This window comes from Drosophila tropicalis, unplaced genomic scaffold (genome assembly GCF_018151085.1).
Source record: "Drosophila tropicalis isolate 14030-0801.00 unplaced genomic scaffold, ASM1815108v1 contig_859, whole genome shotgun sequence".
Lineage (NCBI taxonomy): Eukaryota > Metazoa > Arthropoda > Insecta > Diptera > Drosophilidae > Drosophila > Drosophila tropicalis.
Window position 1 is genome coordinate 6,827,392 of NW_027173353.1, and position 14,908 is coordinate 6,842,299.

A 14,908-nucleotide genomic window follows, 5' to 3' on the forward strand; every position below is an offset into this window, starting at 1 on the left:
CCGCATAGAAAGTCAAACTTATAAAGGGACTTCTTGTGCAGCTAGTCAAAGTTGATTGGCGATGCCTGGCGACTACTATGCACTGTTCACCTTTACATTCTCGCCTCACCTGTTTACCTGCTTACCTGCTCACTTCTAGCTGGCCACTTACGCGGCTACTATCGGTCGGTCAACGCTAAAAATAAGTGAAAGGGCGGTCTGCATTGGCATTTCTTGGCATTGACCAAAATGCCCTTTACAGGGAGCAGACATTTGGCACGAATGTCACATAGCATCACTTGACAAATATTCCTTGTAAAAAAGTCAAGGCAAAAATAATTAACTTCTCAAAATTACAAATGAATACAACTTCTATATCTATAAACTTCATTCCTATTAGGGATTGTATTTAAAAACTTTTTCTACTAGTTGTTATATATAAGTTGATTATGAGATATAAATGTCAGTGTAAGACTTATTAATCATAATTAATATATTCAATAATTCAGATCGATTATAATGATAATCAAGACAAGCAAGGGTATGGCCAGGTGTGGGAAGAGGTATTGGGGTGGATGAACACAAAGAATTCATTTAGTTTATGATAAAATTTCTCAAAATTTCTTAAGGAATGTACATATTATCTTCTTTTAACAGAAGAGCCAACTGTTAAATAAATCAATTTAATTGTATAAAACCAAGACAAAACTAACCTAAACAAAGATCAACAACGCAAACGTTGGTTAGCTTCCTTCATCTACTTTTTATCCTCTTCTAAATTTAATAAGCAGAATTTTAGATTTATTTTTCTTTGCAATCATTCTTTAGACTTATCTCATATTGTTGGTAAGTAAAAAGATTTAAATTCTAAAATGAAATCAAAATATAAACCAGGACTGGAGTAGGAAACTGTCTCCATGGACACTAGTCCATATTAATAATTTTAGTTCTTTTGTTTATTTATGTATGTATACACAGAAAATCACATATTTTTGTGAAAATGAAATGAAATATTTCATTAAATATAATTCCTTTTGCCAATCTGAATTTTAGCAATTTTATTAAGTTTAAGCTGGACAATCTGCTTAGCCACTCAGTTGTCAGCTCTTAACTCTTTTCCAGGAGTTTACCATTTCGTGTTAAGCTCCGTTTTATGCATGATGGCAAAACGCATTAGCAAAGCGCTATGCCTCCCCCAGTTTATAGTGAAGTGACTGCAAGAAGGAGGCAGAGCTGGAGGTGGCTCATAAAAATGAATTGCAATCATTATCGTTGCTTAGATGACGATTTTGTAGTTTGTTTTCCCCTTGTTCACCTTTAACGTCCTCGATCACAGTCTGACCAACTGGTTGACTCGTGTTATATGGCAATTTTTATGGCAGCATTTTGATTTACACAACTTGGCTTTGATGCACATTTTATTATTTATACGAATTGGTATTATAGTTTTGAATTGTTTTCTCCTTCCTCTAGATGGATAGGTAGGTACGTAGGTAGGTAGGCAGGTGAGAATGGTTCATAGCTCTTATCGCATTTAGACATATGTCAGTAAGTTTTATTTGCTTGTGAGCTTGTGTTTTGTTTTCCTAAACCAACACATACACTTATAAATATATGTACATACATATATGCTCTATATCCACATACATATATATTCATGAACCTGCTGTACATCTGCATAATGCATGGGAGCAACAACGGCAGCAGCAGCAGCAGCTGTAGAAAAAGGCAAAAAGTTGAAGGTAAAGAAGGAACATTTTAGTGGCTGTCTGCCTTTTTAGGGGGTCTTCAAGTATCCACACATATACAAACACACACACTCATGCACTTGGAGAACAGAAATATGGGTAAAAAGGCAAACAATAGCAGGCAACCTAGTTATCGCTCCGCCATCTTTATTGCATGCAAATGTGCGAAAGAAGGCGCGTCTGTTGAAACGGCTGATATATGTGCTTGTATGTGTGTGTGCCTTTGTCGGTGTGTGTGTGTGTAAATAGTGCACCTTTTGCCATGCCTTATAAAACCAACCGCATGCATATTTATCTTTTGCTAGCTTCAAGCTTCCTTCCTTACATACATACCTTCTTTGAGGCATACCATACACACACACACACACACACATTGCACTCTGCATATGTATATGTACTTTGGGTATAACCATATAAGACATACGATATCTTAAGTGTTAAACAGGCGCTTTCGCGAACAAACTTCTAAAGGGATGTGTGTTGGTAAGATGGTTAGCTGGTTAGGGAGTTTTTGGCTGTTTCTACAAACGAGTTTGGGGCAACCTTATCTGTGTGTCCGCCCTAGACACGCCCAGCTCGTTGCAGTATTTCGTTGGCGTTGTGGTCCTAGGAATTTCAGACATACATACATACATAATTTTTTTTTTTTTTTTTTGGTGGTAGTGGCAAAGAGAAATAAAAACTACAGCGCGGCAAATAAATAAAAATGCTGCTCACTTCTGCTGTGGCGCGTTTTATGCGCACTTACACAACACACACACACACACACACATACAATATACAAATAGCAAACAGGTGTGAGCCTTGGCGCATTTTTCTAGTGCATACTTTCGCGCGCTGCTTATAATTCCATGCCAGAGTTGTAAATATTTGTTCTCAAGTATTTATTTATGTACTAACTCCGTACTGTCGATGTATGTATGTACATATGTATGTGTGCATGGGTCCGTGTATGTGGTTTCTTTTTTGTGCTTTCTGTAGGTTTTTGCGGTTGAAATTAAAATGCATTGCACTTATTGCTAGCTTTTTGATTCGGTGCATCCGCCCGCCAGTCTAACCACCTACTCACATATGTATGCATGTGAGAGTGTGTATGCATGTGTGTATAACTTACTACGATGAACATTCAATTTTTATAATGGCCTATAAAAGACACGGAAAGAGAGAGAGAGAGATATATGAGAATATAGTCATCATAATTTTTATGTACTTTCCACTTTTGTTATATCAAGTTATTGATCACTTCAGACAATTGCAAAAATTCAGTTAAATTATTCAAATTTTAGTCTAATCTTAATTTTAATTAATTAAATAAAACAAATATAATTTGGACCAAACCAAAATTATTGTTATAACTTTTAATTACTTTGTCTTTTTTCTATGTATTTTTCCTAAGAAGTTTCTTTGATTTGTTTTCGATCGAAATTACCCAAATATTTAACTTGGCATATGTGTTTAGTTAATTAATTGTTAAATTTAAATGAAAATATTGTCTACATTCAAGAAATTAACTTTCAATTACTACAGTTATTTCAACCAGATTTGTTTTGCCCATGTCAAAGGGCCAACAAATGTCGCCGTCATATCATCTTTCTCTCTGCCTCTTACATTTTATCTGCTGCTTTCCACTTTTTAGCTCTTATGCTGTTCATTAAATATCGAGTCAGTCATCTTGGCATTTGAAAATTGATTTAAAAAACTTTTTTAATTAATTATGATAATGTCGTAGTTCGCACGGATGAATGCCAAAGCCCGCATGAGGGCACCGCCCCAGCAGCATCCAATCCATTTGACGCATTGCTTCTATATTGGTTTCCTGCTCTCAGGGGCGTAGCTTAAGAGGGTCTATTAAATAAAAAAGGGAAGACCATTGAGAGCTGAAAAAACTTTACTTAATAATTTTAAATTTAAATTGGCATTATTTTGTTTCAGTTTTCTATATTTCATTAAAGTAACAAACAAGTTATTGAATCCTATTTCTGTTCCAAGGTTTGGTTCCTATGCCCACGCCCTTGATACCTTTTGCTGGGTTTTTGATTTCTTTTTAATGCTGCAAATGATGTTCGAGTTGAGTTTGCTATTTTTTCTTTCGTTTTTATGATTTTTATTTGTATTTTTTTTTTTTTGCTAACTTTATCATTGGAATGTTTGAGTTTTCACATTTCAATATCTGGTAATTTTTTTGCCTCAACAACTTTTGCTGTATGCCAAAGTTAAAATTAACAAAAAGTAAAAAAAATTGGTGGCAAAGATGTTGACAATTCTGATGGCGAAGGGGGCAAAGCCGAGGGTAACTATAGCTTGGGTTTGGAGTCTATCTTTGGGTCTTCATCTTAGTTTTGTATTAATGAAATTGCAAATATGTATGTAGAAACTTTTATACATACATGTTTCTTTATAAACTGGTAAACTAATAGACTGAGTTTTTGGCATGTTGTGTCACTGGGTCGTTGTTAGAGTTGCCGCCGCCTCAGTCAGTTAGTCTGTCTGTCAGTCTGTTAGACCTGGACTGCATTTTACAACGATGTGTCTCTGTGTGCGTGTGCGTGTGCATATGCGAGTGTGTTTGTGCAAATATCCTGGCAACTTTCTGCAGCAAAGTTTGCAAATGTATTTCAATGCATAGAAATGAATCTAATTTGTAAAATTTCATACAACAGTTGAAAAGTTATAAACGCGCCAGGCACTTGCACTTGGCACACGGCTTGTATGACTCACTCTTCCTCAGACCCCTTTTCTCTTGTACCAAACTCTGTTTCTATAGGTTCCCCCGCCATCCCACCAACCTTGGCTGTTTGTGTGAAAATGTCGACAACTTGGCATGCAGATTGCAAACTTTCGAACAGCACAAAACCAACAAAAAAAAAGGACTATATATATATATATATGTATTTCTAAAAGAAGGCAGAAAAAAAGAAACAAAAGCAAAAATAGAAAAATGAGCAAAAGAAATGAAATGCTGAGCAGATTTAAGTGGTACTTTGTTATGCATAAATAAAATACTTGCAAAACATGAAGGGGCGAAGCCAAAATGTATTTTGCAGTTTATTTAAAATAAATTTTACATTACTTAGACATCCGCTATTCGTTCAAAAAAGTAATTTACAGTTCCTGGCCCCAACTAGGAAAACACAGAGAGCGAGAGAGAGATAGACAAAACTGGCTTAGAGTTTGGGTTTCTTGGCTACCCTTACCCCACCTTAGCCTAGGCCCACAAGTCTAGGGCAAGCAGCCAAAGACAATTTTGTTTGGCACTAATTGAATGTAAATACAATTTTGCTTTGCTGTCAAGTCTTGTGTCTAGTCAACGGCAACGACTATGACGATGGCGATGGCGATGACGACAACGACGCTGGAGATGAGGCGTCTCTATGTTGACTGTATGTTGGTGTCTTTTGCCTTATTCTGCCTGCCTGCTGCTGCTGCTGGTGCTGGTGCCTGGCAATAAAACGAAACGAGCTGATTGTATGCTACAAACAACTGCAGTTGCAGCTGATGCTCCATGCTACAGCATCTACGCCCATTCCAACTTCTCCACTTTCCCCTACTGTCATCACATTTTGCGTCTTCTACTGCTCCTTGTGTGTGTTGAAGTGTCGTTGTAACGTTTGGCACACAGATCAAGTGCAATGGCAACGTGCAAAGTTGCAAAAAGCGCAAAAATCAACAGTGTAAAATCTTTTATTTAGTGTCATCATCAACGTTCTTGTTCTTCTTGTTGCTCAATTTCAGTTACCACCCGCATGCCCAGTGCAATAGAGACAGAGTCCTTCTATCTAACTTGAGTCCTCTGTCTTCCATTCTCTCATTTGCCTATGAATTGATATTTACTTAAAATTTAATTACCAAAATTTGTGTATACAAATTGTTTGTATTAGATGTAATGCAATTATATATACATACATATACTCTAATACAGTTTTACAGGGGCGGTTTAGCCAAAAACCAACAAAGTTTATTTTTATTCATCAAAACTTGGTAATGCAATTTGCCATATCTTGTATATAAGTCGAATTCATCAGTTATCAAACAAATTTTTAAGGGTCCTTTATGTATATACATATGTCCTCGATGAACACAAAAACTACTAGACCCATTATAATGAAAATTGGGATATACATTTATGGATATATTTCTCCATTCTCATTGATACCACTTACCACTAGGGGCCACTGCAGAGCAGCAGCTATTGATCTGATTATATTCATTTTCTACCGTGAATTTTTAAAGATCATCGAGTGTGTTTTTTGAAGGATTTGACTGCATTCCGAAGGCATTCGAAGTATAGAGCCTCATCAACAAAATGTATCACAGAGGGAACTAAACACATGGACCTTGCGGAGTGTTTAACTAAAAATGGCCTTTAATGGTGGATGGCAAAAGTTCCAAGCGATTGTTTCTTGTTGAATGTGGAATTATACTAAAGTATGTGTATATAAATATGTAAGTAGTTGTAATTCCACTGTACCTGTCTACTGAACTACTCCTAAAAGATTGGTCCAACATTGATGATGATGATTAGATTTACAATTTGGTCTACTTATGGACAGAATGCGATTGATTAAGGGGTTGCAGCGGTTAAAAAGAATATATTTAGGTGGTCAGGGTGAGCATGGGCTAAATATTCGAAATTTCGTTTACTTTTTTAAATAATTTATTTAAGTCAAACATAAAAAGAATACAGAAATTGGACATAACAAATGTTAAAGGACAGAACAATGTACTACTTGACTCTAGTTGAATTTAATATTTTTGGTTTTTATAGTCAAAAAAGAGGACTTTTCTAAAAATCCAATCCTTAGATCTAAAACGTCTTGATATTAGATTATTGAATTTTAGATACAGCTTTAAAATTACCCTATCTTTTATTCACTATCTTTTAAGTTGAATCGTATCGCTAACAAATTTTTAAAGTTCCTTTTTTTCTATTGCATCATGAATCGATAATATAACGCATAAATCTTTATCACTATATAAATAATCTACTACTGACTATTGAAAATAATGATATTTTCTTCTTTAATCTTCAAGATTGAAGAGAATAAGTAAGTAGTTTATGATTCTTGGAAGTCTATTTATAAATAAGCAAATATCCTTTATTGTCTCTTTGTTTGCTTTAATTGAATAACTTGTATTGTCGTTCGTTCTAACAGCAGTCACCTGTTGCATGTCCAACAGCCAAGGGTCCTCACTGTTTCTGGTTTGCTAGCACTTTGTTTCGCCTAGCGCACTCACTTAATTGAATCGCATTCCAAACATTCTTTCATGGCAATTAGAGGTAATTCAGTTGAGTTAAAGCTTGAAACATTGTGGCAAACACAATGTGAAACATAATATTCAATCAAGTTGGATTGTAAACACATAGTTCTAAAATATTTTGTACTGTGAATAATCTTAATCTTTTCAGCTTGGTCATCAAGACATTTTACTTACCTTCATATAGCCTAGTCCGCCTCTGTGTATCTACATTGTGCATATGTACATTTGTCCCATTGGTGATGTATAAAGTAAACACAGTTGCTTACATACATGTATGTAACTAGAACATGTTGTCTAAAACACACTTTAAAGCAAATCAACGTAAACAAGAGTATACTTTACACACAGTTACATATGTCCTGCGGTTTGTTTTACCAGTTTTAAGTTGGCTAATAGCACACCGTATGGTTTATTTTTTCATATAACAACATTAAAAACTCTGCCTTAATTCAATTAATGTGCATTTGTTTTAAAACTGTTTGTCATGCATGCCATATACCACAGGTTTTTGTATAATTCAATTACCTTTGTGCGCAAAAATATGCAAGCTCTGGATCACATATTGAACGCACCACAGATTGCTGGCAGGCCGTCAAAGGCTATGCTATCACATAGCCAGAAAAATATATTCTGTAAAATTAAATTAAGTTCACCAAAAAGCATGACAAAGTATTTGCAAAATCCACTAAAAGTGCATCGCAAAAGCCAAACACAAAGAGACTCGCACTTTGCTTGTGTAGTTTTTGACCATTGAATTTGTGGCCTCAAAGCCAAGGCATTAAATTGTCATCTATTTAAAGCAAATGTTTTAGAGAAAAGTTTTAAATTTTTCTAGTTAAATACTCTTGTTTTTTGTTTTACTGTTTAATTACTTCTGCTTGTGGCAGAGACTTTGTGTAGCTACAAATAGCTTATTCGAATATTTGAATTTTAATTGAAGAACTGAAATTTCAACTAATAACAGGGTTGTTAATCGTTTAAACACCCATTGAACTAAGTAAAAAGGTCCTCTTTGGTTTAAACTTGAAAACAATATACACTCAAACAATCAGTTGAAAATGGGTTGTACATATATTAATCAATCGATTTTTACTTATTGCAGCGATTTTAGAACAAGCTTCTACGCAGAATTGTTGAAGTGCCTCCTTGAAGAGACAAGAGAGACCTTAACATCCCGTCAATTAAGTGCAAGATCCGGTGGTGTGGCACTCGGTACCTCTACAGGCTAGAAACCCATGATAACGCGCTAGCACTCAAACTGCTGGACAACAGCATGCAAGTTGTTGGACACCGAAATTTTACCAGTTGACCAAGAAAACTATTGTTATTAATGAAGATATTTCCCTCATTTGTTTCAAAAGTTCTATAACTTAACTTCTCCCGGTATAACAGTCACTGTGAATTCATGTGAAAACTTAAACTAAAAGTCCAGCAATAGATAGAATAACAATCTTTGTTTCTTACAAATCAGTTTTGGGCTGCCATTTTATGGTTTTCATTTCACTCGGTTGAACCAGTCTGTGGCTAGTCCTGCAGGTGCAGGCTCGGTATAAACTGCAAGGCATAAAATCAAAAATATTTACCTATTTCATCGTATTGAGATATTTTCTAGAATCACCTCTAATTGCCGTTGCTGTTGATTGTTGTTACAAATTATGACGAGTCATTTATAAATGCAACAACACTTGTAAACCATTCACATGCTCGTTAGCATTTGCAATTAGTACGAATTCAGACTTTATGAGGAATTTTGGAATTTAGTTACATATTCTGTATGTATATGGGAATATGAGTGCGTGGCGCTCAAATGTATGCTACAATTTCTTTAGTTTCGCAGAAAACCGCCTGAGGCTACAGATTTCGTGCAATTTCATTGCGAATGGAGTGGGCATGGCAGTAGAATGGAAGGGAATGGGTAGAGCTGCTTTGTGCTGATGGTAATGGGTGGGAGGAGAGGCTCCTCTTTGGCCCACTGTCTCGTGCAATGCTGGTGCAATCAAATCATCATCAAATCATGCCAAAATTGAGTTAATTCGTCGGCACAGTTCATCGCACATGGTTGGCGATGCATATACGCATATCAATGCGGTTGTGTGGCATTTTGTCTAAAGCAAAATATAAATGCATTTTGTCACTGACAGCGAAACAACAACAACAACAAATGAACAAACGAACGGACGGACTATATGGGGTTTTCCCTAGCCTGACGTTGCGTTATAAGCGATGCTTGATTGCGTTTCCGGTTTATGAAATTTTGCGGTTGTCAATCCAATAATTTGTCGTGGCTTATGGTGACGTCATCACATTCAAGCCAGATGCAAATGCAATTGCAATAGCAGTGCAGCAGCAGCACCAGCAGCGGCATCAGCAGCGGCATCAGCATGTGGAATGAAATATAGTGAAATCCAATGATGTTGTCGCTGTTGTTGTCCATTCGTCATGGCCAGAGTGTGTTAATATTTTGCCGATTGACGCAGCAATATTTTGTCATTTGGTGAGGCCATTATGAATATATTTATTAGTTTGTTGGCGACTCGTTGATTGCATTCGTTTCTCCTTTGCAAGTGTTTTGCTATGCGTATGTTTGTGTGTACATATTTAGTTGCCAGCATTCAGTTTTCAATTCGTTTTTAGCATTTCATGTTAGCAGCTGGCAGCAAATTAAAGTGCAGGCAAGCAGAAATTCAATCTCTCGTTTGATTCCATTTTTTTTTTCCTGTTCTGTTCTGTTCTGTTCTGTATTTGTTAACAGGCAAAAGTCCCTTTTTTGTGATCTCTTTCGCTCTGCTGTCTCTGTCTGATTTAAATTACGGAAAGCGCACGTTTTATTGTTTGTTTCAATTGCCTGCTGACGAGCGGCGGCAGGATGTGCAGGACGAGAACGTAATCAGCAAATGTGCCAAGCAGCGGGTCGGGTTGGCCTCCACCTACCAAAAGGAAAGACCAAAATAAGGAAACAGAAAAAAAAAGCGCACACAAAATTAGTTTAATTTGTACGAAATCAACTAAACGTATGAGGCAAAAATACACGGCAGCAATAGACGATGAAGAAGGATAGACTCGGAGAAAGTGTGAGACAGAGAGACCAAGTCGGAAAATGTCCAGAAAACTGGCTTCGAAGTAATTCTATTTAGCATTTTGCAGGACAACGAAAATGTCCTAGCCAGCGAAATGAACTTCGGCTAATTACTCAAATGCAAATTAAAATTCATGTCAAGCAGATTGGATTATCCTCACGCAACATTAAATGTCGCACTTAAGAAAAAGGCAAAGCAAGGCACGGCAAGGCAAGGCAAAAGGTGCTTTTTTTTCCCTGGTCCTGCCACAGGAGACGCCACCACCCAATCAGCTAGTCAGTCAGTGTGTCAGCCAGCCCACGTTAAGGGCGTGAAAAGGCAAACTGAGCAGCAGCAGCAGCAGCAGCGACGCGTCGCTCGAGAGAGCAACAAAGAAAAATCTCTTTTGAAATGCTAATGTAAAAATTCTTTAAAGAAAATTACGCAATACATTATTTTGGTTTATTTTGCATTAAAAGTCAATTTAGTGTTAAGGCAGGGAAGAGAGCAGCGTAAAAGAGAGAAAAAAAGAGCCAAACTGAATAAAAAGGACAGTCCGGAAAGGAAAAGAAGCATAACAAACGTACAACAACAAGAAAAGAGCTGTAGAGCGTAATACGCGCAGCAGGATTGGGTCGGGTTTTTCTTTTTTTGTGTGTTTTTTTTGTTGTCTCCGGTTACTGGAACCTGGGAACCTGCGAACTGGGAACTGTTGTTAACTGAAAACGGTATAACTTGGACGTGGGCCGGCCATGACAACGCAACTAACAGCAGTTTTGGTGCCCGGGCGTAAATAACAAACGGCCAAAAGTTAGCATTTTTATTTTGCATTTTAAGTTGATTTGCCGTCTGCGTGCGTGAAGCAGCCCTCTGACAAAAAGGGACCTCAGATCCAAACGTTCACACATTCGTACGTTGACGATGGCCAATGCCGAAACAATGGGCAAAAAAAGTGAACATTCTATAACTCAAATGCTATCAAATATAACTCAAATATCAGTTTACAGATCTTGTAACAATTTGGTATAAACATTTTTTGAGATCCATTGAAATCTTATTATAAGATTTTGGTTGATTTGGCGATGTCGATGGTTTTTTGAATAATTTCGCAATATATTTGATATCCTTCGGAGATCGTCTTCAGGGAGTTTGAAAAAATTAATCTATGAAACTAATTGAAAGCTCTAAGAGCTAAAAATCTCATTTTTTTCTTTCTTAAATTTAGAAGAATTTAGGTTGAAATTCAAGAACCATCAACGGATAGTTGGAAAGACTTTATAAAACTTGTATAAATTGGAAAACTGAATTTTAACAAAATTTTAAATGTGACCAATTTTAAAGAATTAGTTAGTTAGTTGTTTTAATAAGTTTAAAAACTGATAAAAACTTGCTCATCCTTGGTATTGGATATATTCTCCGTTTTGGAAACCTTCTTGATCACTTATTTACTTATTAGGTTATAGTTTATAGGTTTTTAAGTATGGTAGATCAAATTTGAAGAGAAATCGCATATAGCACACCGTGCCAAATAATTCATAAAACCTTTAATACCTTAATGGCAAATGAGATTATACATTTTGAGAGCACTTCTCCTCTCTTCACTTCACTTCACTTCATAATATGCAACAAAGACCATTATTATGGCTGCCTTAACTCTCTTTTATGAATTCATTTCTTTTATTTTATTTTATTTTATTTTTTTTTGGGGCTTTTGATGCTTTCTTTCTTTTCAGTTTTATACATTTTTTCTAGTACACTTTACCACATTTGCCTCCATTGTACGCTTTTTGGGTGTCCTTTTTTCGTCTTATGTTTTGCTGTAGCTGCCACTGCGGCACGCTGCTCTTTATCTATTAAAACGCCTCCAATTTGCATATTTCTGCAGCTGTAACAGCTGTCAACGCTGGACGACAACAAACGCCAACGTCTCTGAGTAGCAGCGCTGGACTTATTATTGCATGAGGGGGGAAAAGCCGTACAGTGGACAACAAGAGGACAAGAGGAGGAGGGGGTTAGTCAAGGAGGCGGCTTTTAAGATAATGTCGCTTCTTCACAGAAGAAGGCCATGAACGGTCTGATGAGTGCGGCTAGTGGAGCGAGCAAATTAAAGCCTTGTCTGCACATTAAGAGGGACACGCAAAGAGAGGGGAAAGAGAAAGACAGAGAGAGAGGGAACAAAATTTATATATATAAAGGAAAAAAGATTTAATGTTAAAGTAGTTATTGTTTTATTTGTGAATTCTTAATACATATATCGATTGATTTGTCGCTTCAAGTTGATTTATTCAATGTCAGTTCTCTATTAACTTAATTAATAGGCTCATGTGATAATTGGCATTTTTCCTTTCCCTCTCCCACTAACTTTTAAATTTCGGCTAATTACAGATTATGTTGTAATATGTAAAGTGTAAAGAGAAGATGACATAATTCAATAATTATCTCTTTAATATCAACGAGATATAAGTTTAAGTTTTTTTCACAAAATGACTATTTGTCGATCATAATATTGATTGTCTTTAATTGTCTATTTACAATTTTTCACTATTTGCTTTAATTTGGTATTATGCTAGCCCTCTTATGTCTTCATATTTAAATAAGTCAACACCTAATATATGTCTTCTATTGTGAACAACGCTCCATTGTGACAAAACTTCATTATCTTCTGCTGTTTGTCTTTCAGGCATGTTTATGTTTGGTTCAGTGAATTTAACCATTACCGTAAGCGGGTTATTTATATCGGAGATAGTAAAGTCCTCTAAATTTAATAATTGAGTCATCCTGGAAAATTCTTTAGGGCAAAACTAGACCCATGGCCAATAAGCATCTCTCTACAACGATTTTCACTTTTTGAGTAATTTTCAAGTGTCACTCAAAGTGAATAGAGTTTTATTTTGGTTTTATCTAAAGACCCTGGCCATGCTCAAATCCGTTAGATTCTTTGGTAAACAATTGGAAGGGGGGAACGCACATTAACTTCCAATTATATAGCATTCAAGGCAAATCAGAGGTGGTCGACCAAGACGATACACAATTTGGTCTCTATTGGGTGGAAGGAGCGGCGTGGTGCGCTGTGTTGTGGAGGAAGGTAAATTTGCTGTTGTTTAGCTTCGTCTGTCGAAAGCAGATTGCTTTGTTAATATTAATTTGTCATTAATTTGAACAATGAACAGTGAGTGGCTTACAAGCGACTTGTCTCGTTTAAAATGCATTGATAAGCCAAGTGGCCGTAAGCATGCCTATGCCTTTCGTTGGGATGTTTTGCAAAGTCGCTATAGCAACATCAACATCAACATCAGATAAGTTTAATGCGCTTTAAACTGTTTGGCCAGGCGAATTGTGGGCTGTAGGTTGGTAAACGAGAAACCTAGAGGGAAAGATTGGGCATGAGAGCTAGAAGAAAAATGTGAGGGACGTTCAATCTTTGGACCCTTTAAAAACTAGACACAACTGTTGCTTGGGCACTTTGCTGATGAAAGGTTAGCCGAGTGTTAGGTATTTCACTCTGTGGCCTCACCACAAATACATGGCGGGTCCCCACCTGCTTTCCCTCCAATGTCTGCTGCTTGGGCATTAGTCAAGAGGCAAAATGTTTTCCTTAATGCGGCACTTTGACGGACATACATATCTTAGAGCTAGTCAGAAGGAAAAGACTTTTCGCCGACAGTCCCTTTTGGCTTTTGCCTACAGTTTTTAGCTGGCTAAACTTGTTTTTGATGTGTCGAACCCTTGGTAACGGGCAACCGTTTTCATTTTTACGCTTCAACACGGACGAACTAGCCGTTACCCACTGACTTGTTACTCAAAGGATTCGTGGGCTGCAAGTGTCTAGGTTTTTATTTCTATTGCCGGCTGTGTGTATGTTTGTATTTATTTTATTTAACGCCATTTCTAGCTGCCGATTCACATGCAAAATCCACCGCATAGGTCTCCACAAAGCGTAAAAATACGTTTGAGTATCTGTGTCGGTGGTATTCCATTCAGTCAGTTTAGTGTTGCTCCATCACCAACCGACGAGGTTTCTGAATGAAAAGCAAAATGTGTTTTCAATGCAACTTTAATAGCCTGACTGGCTTGACGAGTTGCTCTTTGAATAGAGACATAGGTAGGTGTTATCTGATTGCCATTTTACACAGTAGAAATAGAAAGGCTACACTTTCTGAATGGCAGGCGGAAAAATGACACAAATACTCGCATCAAAAAAGTTATTTGAATCCATGTGCCTTTAGAGACATTAGAAAGATAATACTCACAATGTTAACCAGAAAGTCATTTCTCTAATGAAGTAGACTCTGTGTGGACTATAAATATACAAACACATCATAGCTTTAAGGCATATTAAAAAGTTCAATCAGTTTGTAATTGATATCATAAGGAAATTAATTAAATTAGTGCACAGTATTAAGTCTTAGTTAAATTAAATAATCAAACTTAGACCAAACTTCCATTTAAACTAATGTAAAACGTCAGATATTATCCTTTCTATAGAAGGTCTGTATTACCTTTCCATTGCCATACTAAATGTTGGACCAACAATTTCAATGCAATGCATGGCCTTTGATTGATGGGATTCAATTGATTTACATTTTCCATTTCATCAAGTACAGATATTAATAGTCAATAACTCAGAAAGGACTGTTAGTAAGGGTCTGCAGGGGTTTGTAGTGTAGAGAATGATTCGAATTTCATGCTTATTATCTTTTCTCTGGCTCCTATTTTCAAACTGTTTCGTTTTCTGTTTCTTTGACCAACGTTGTGCTTTCATACACTGAGCAAAAAAGTCTAAACTATTTTGGTTGGGTTCAACGGTGCGTATAAGCAATGTAAGTTGTTTAAAAGTCAGACTAATTAAACGACACTTGGGCTTGG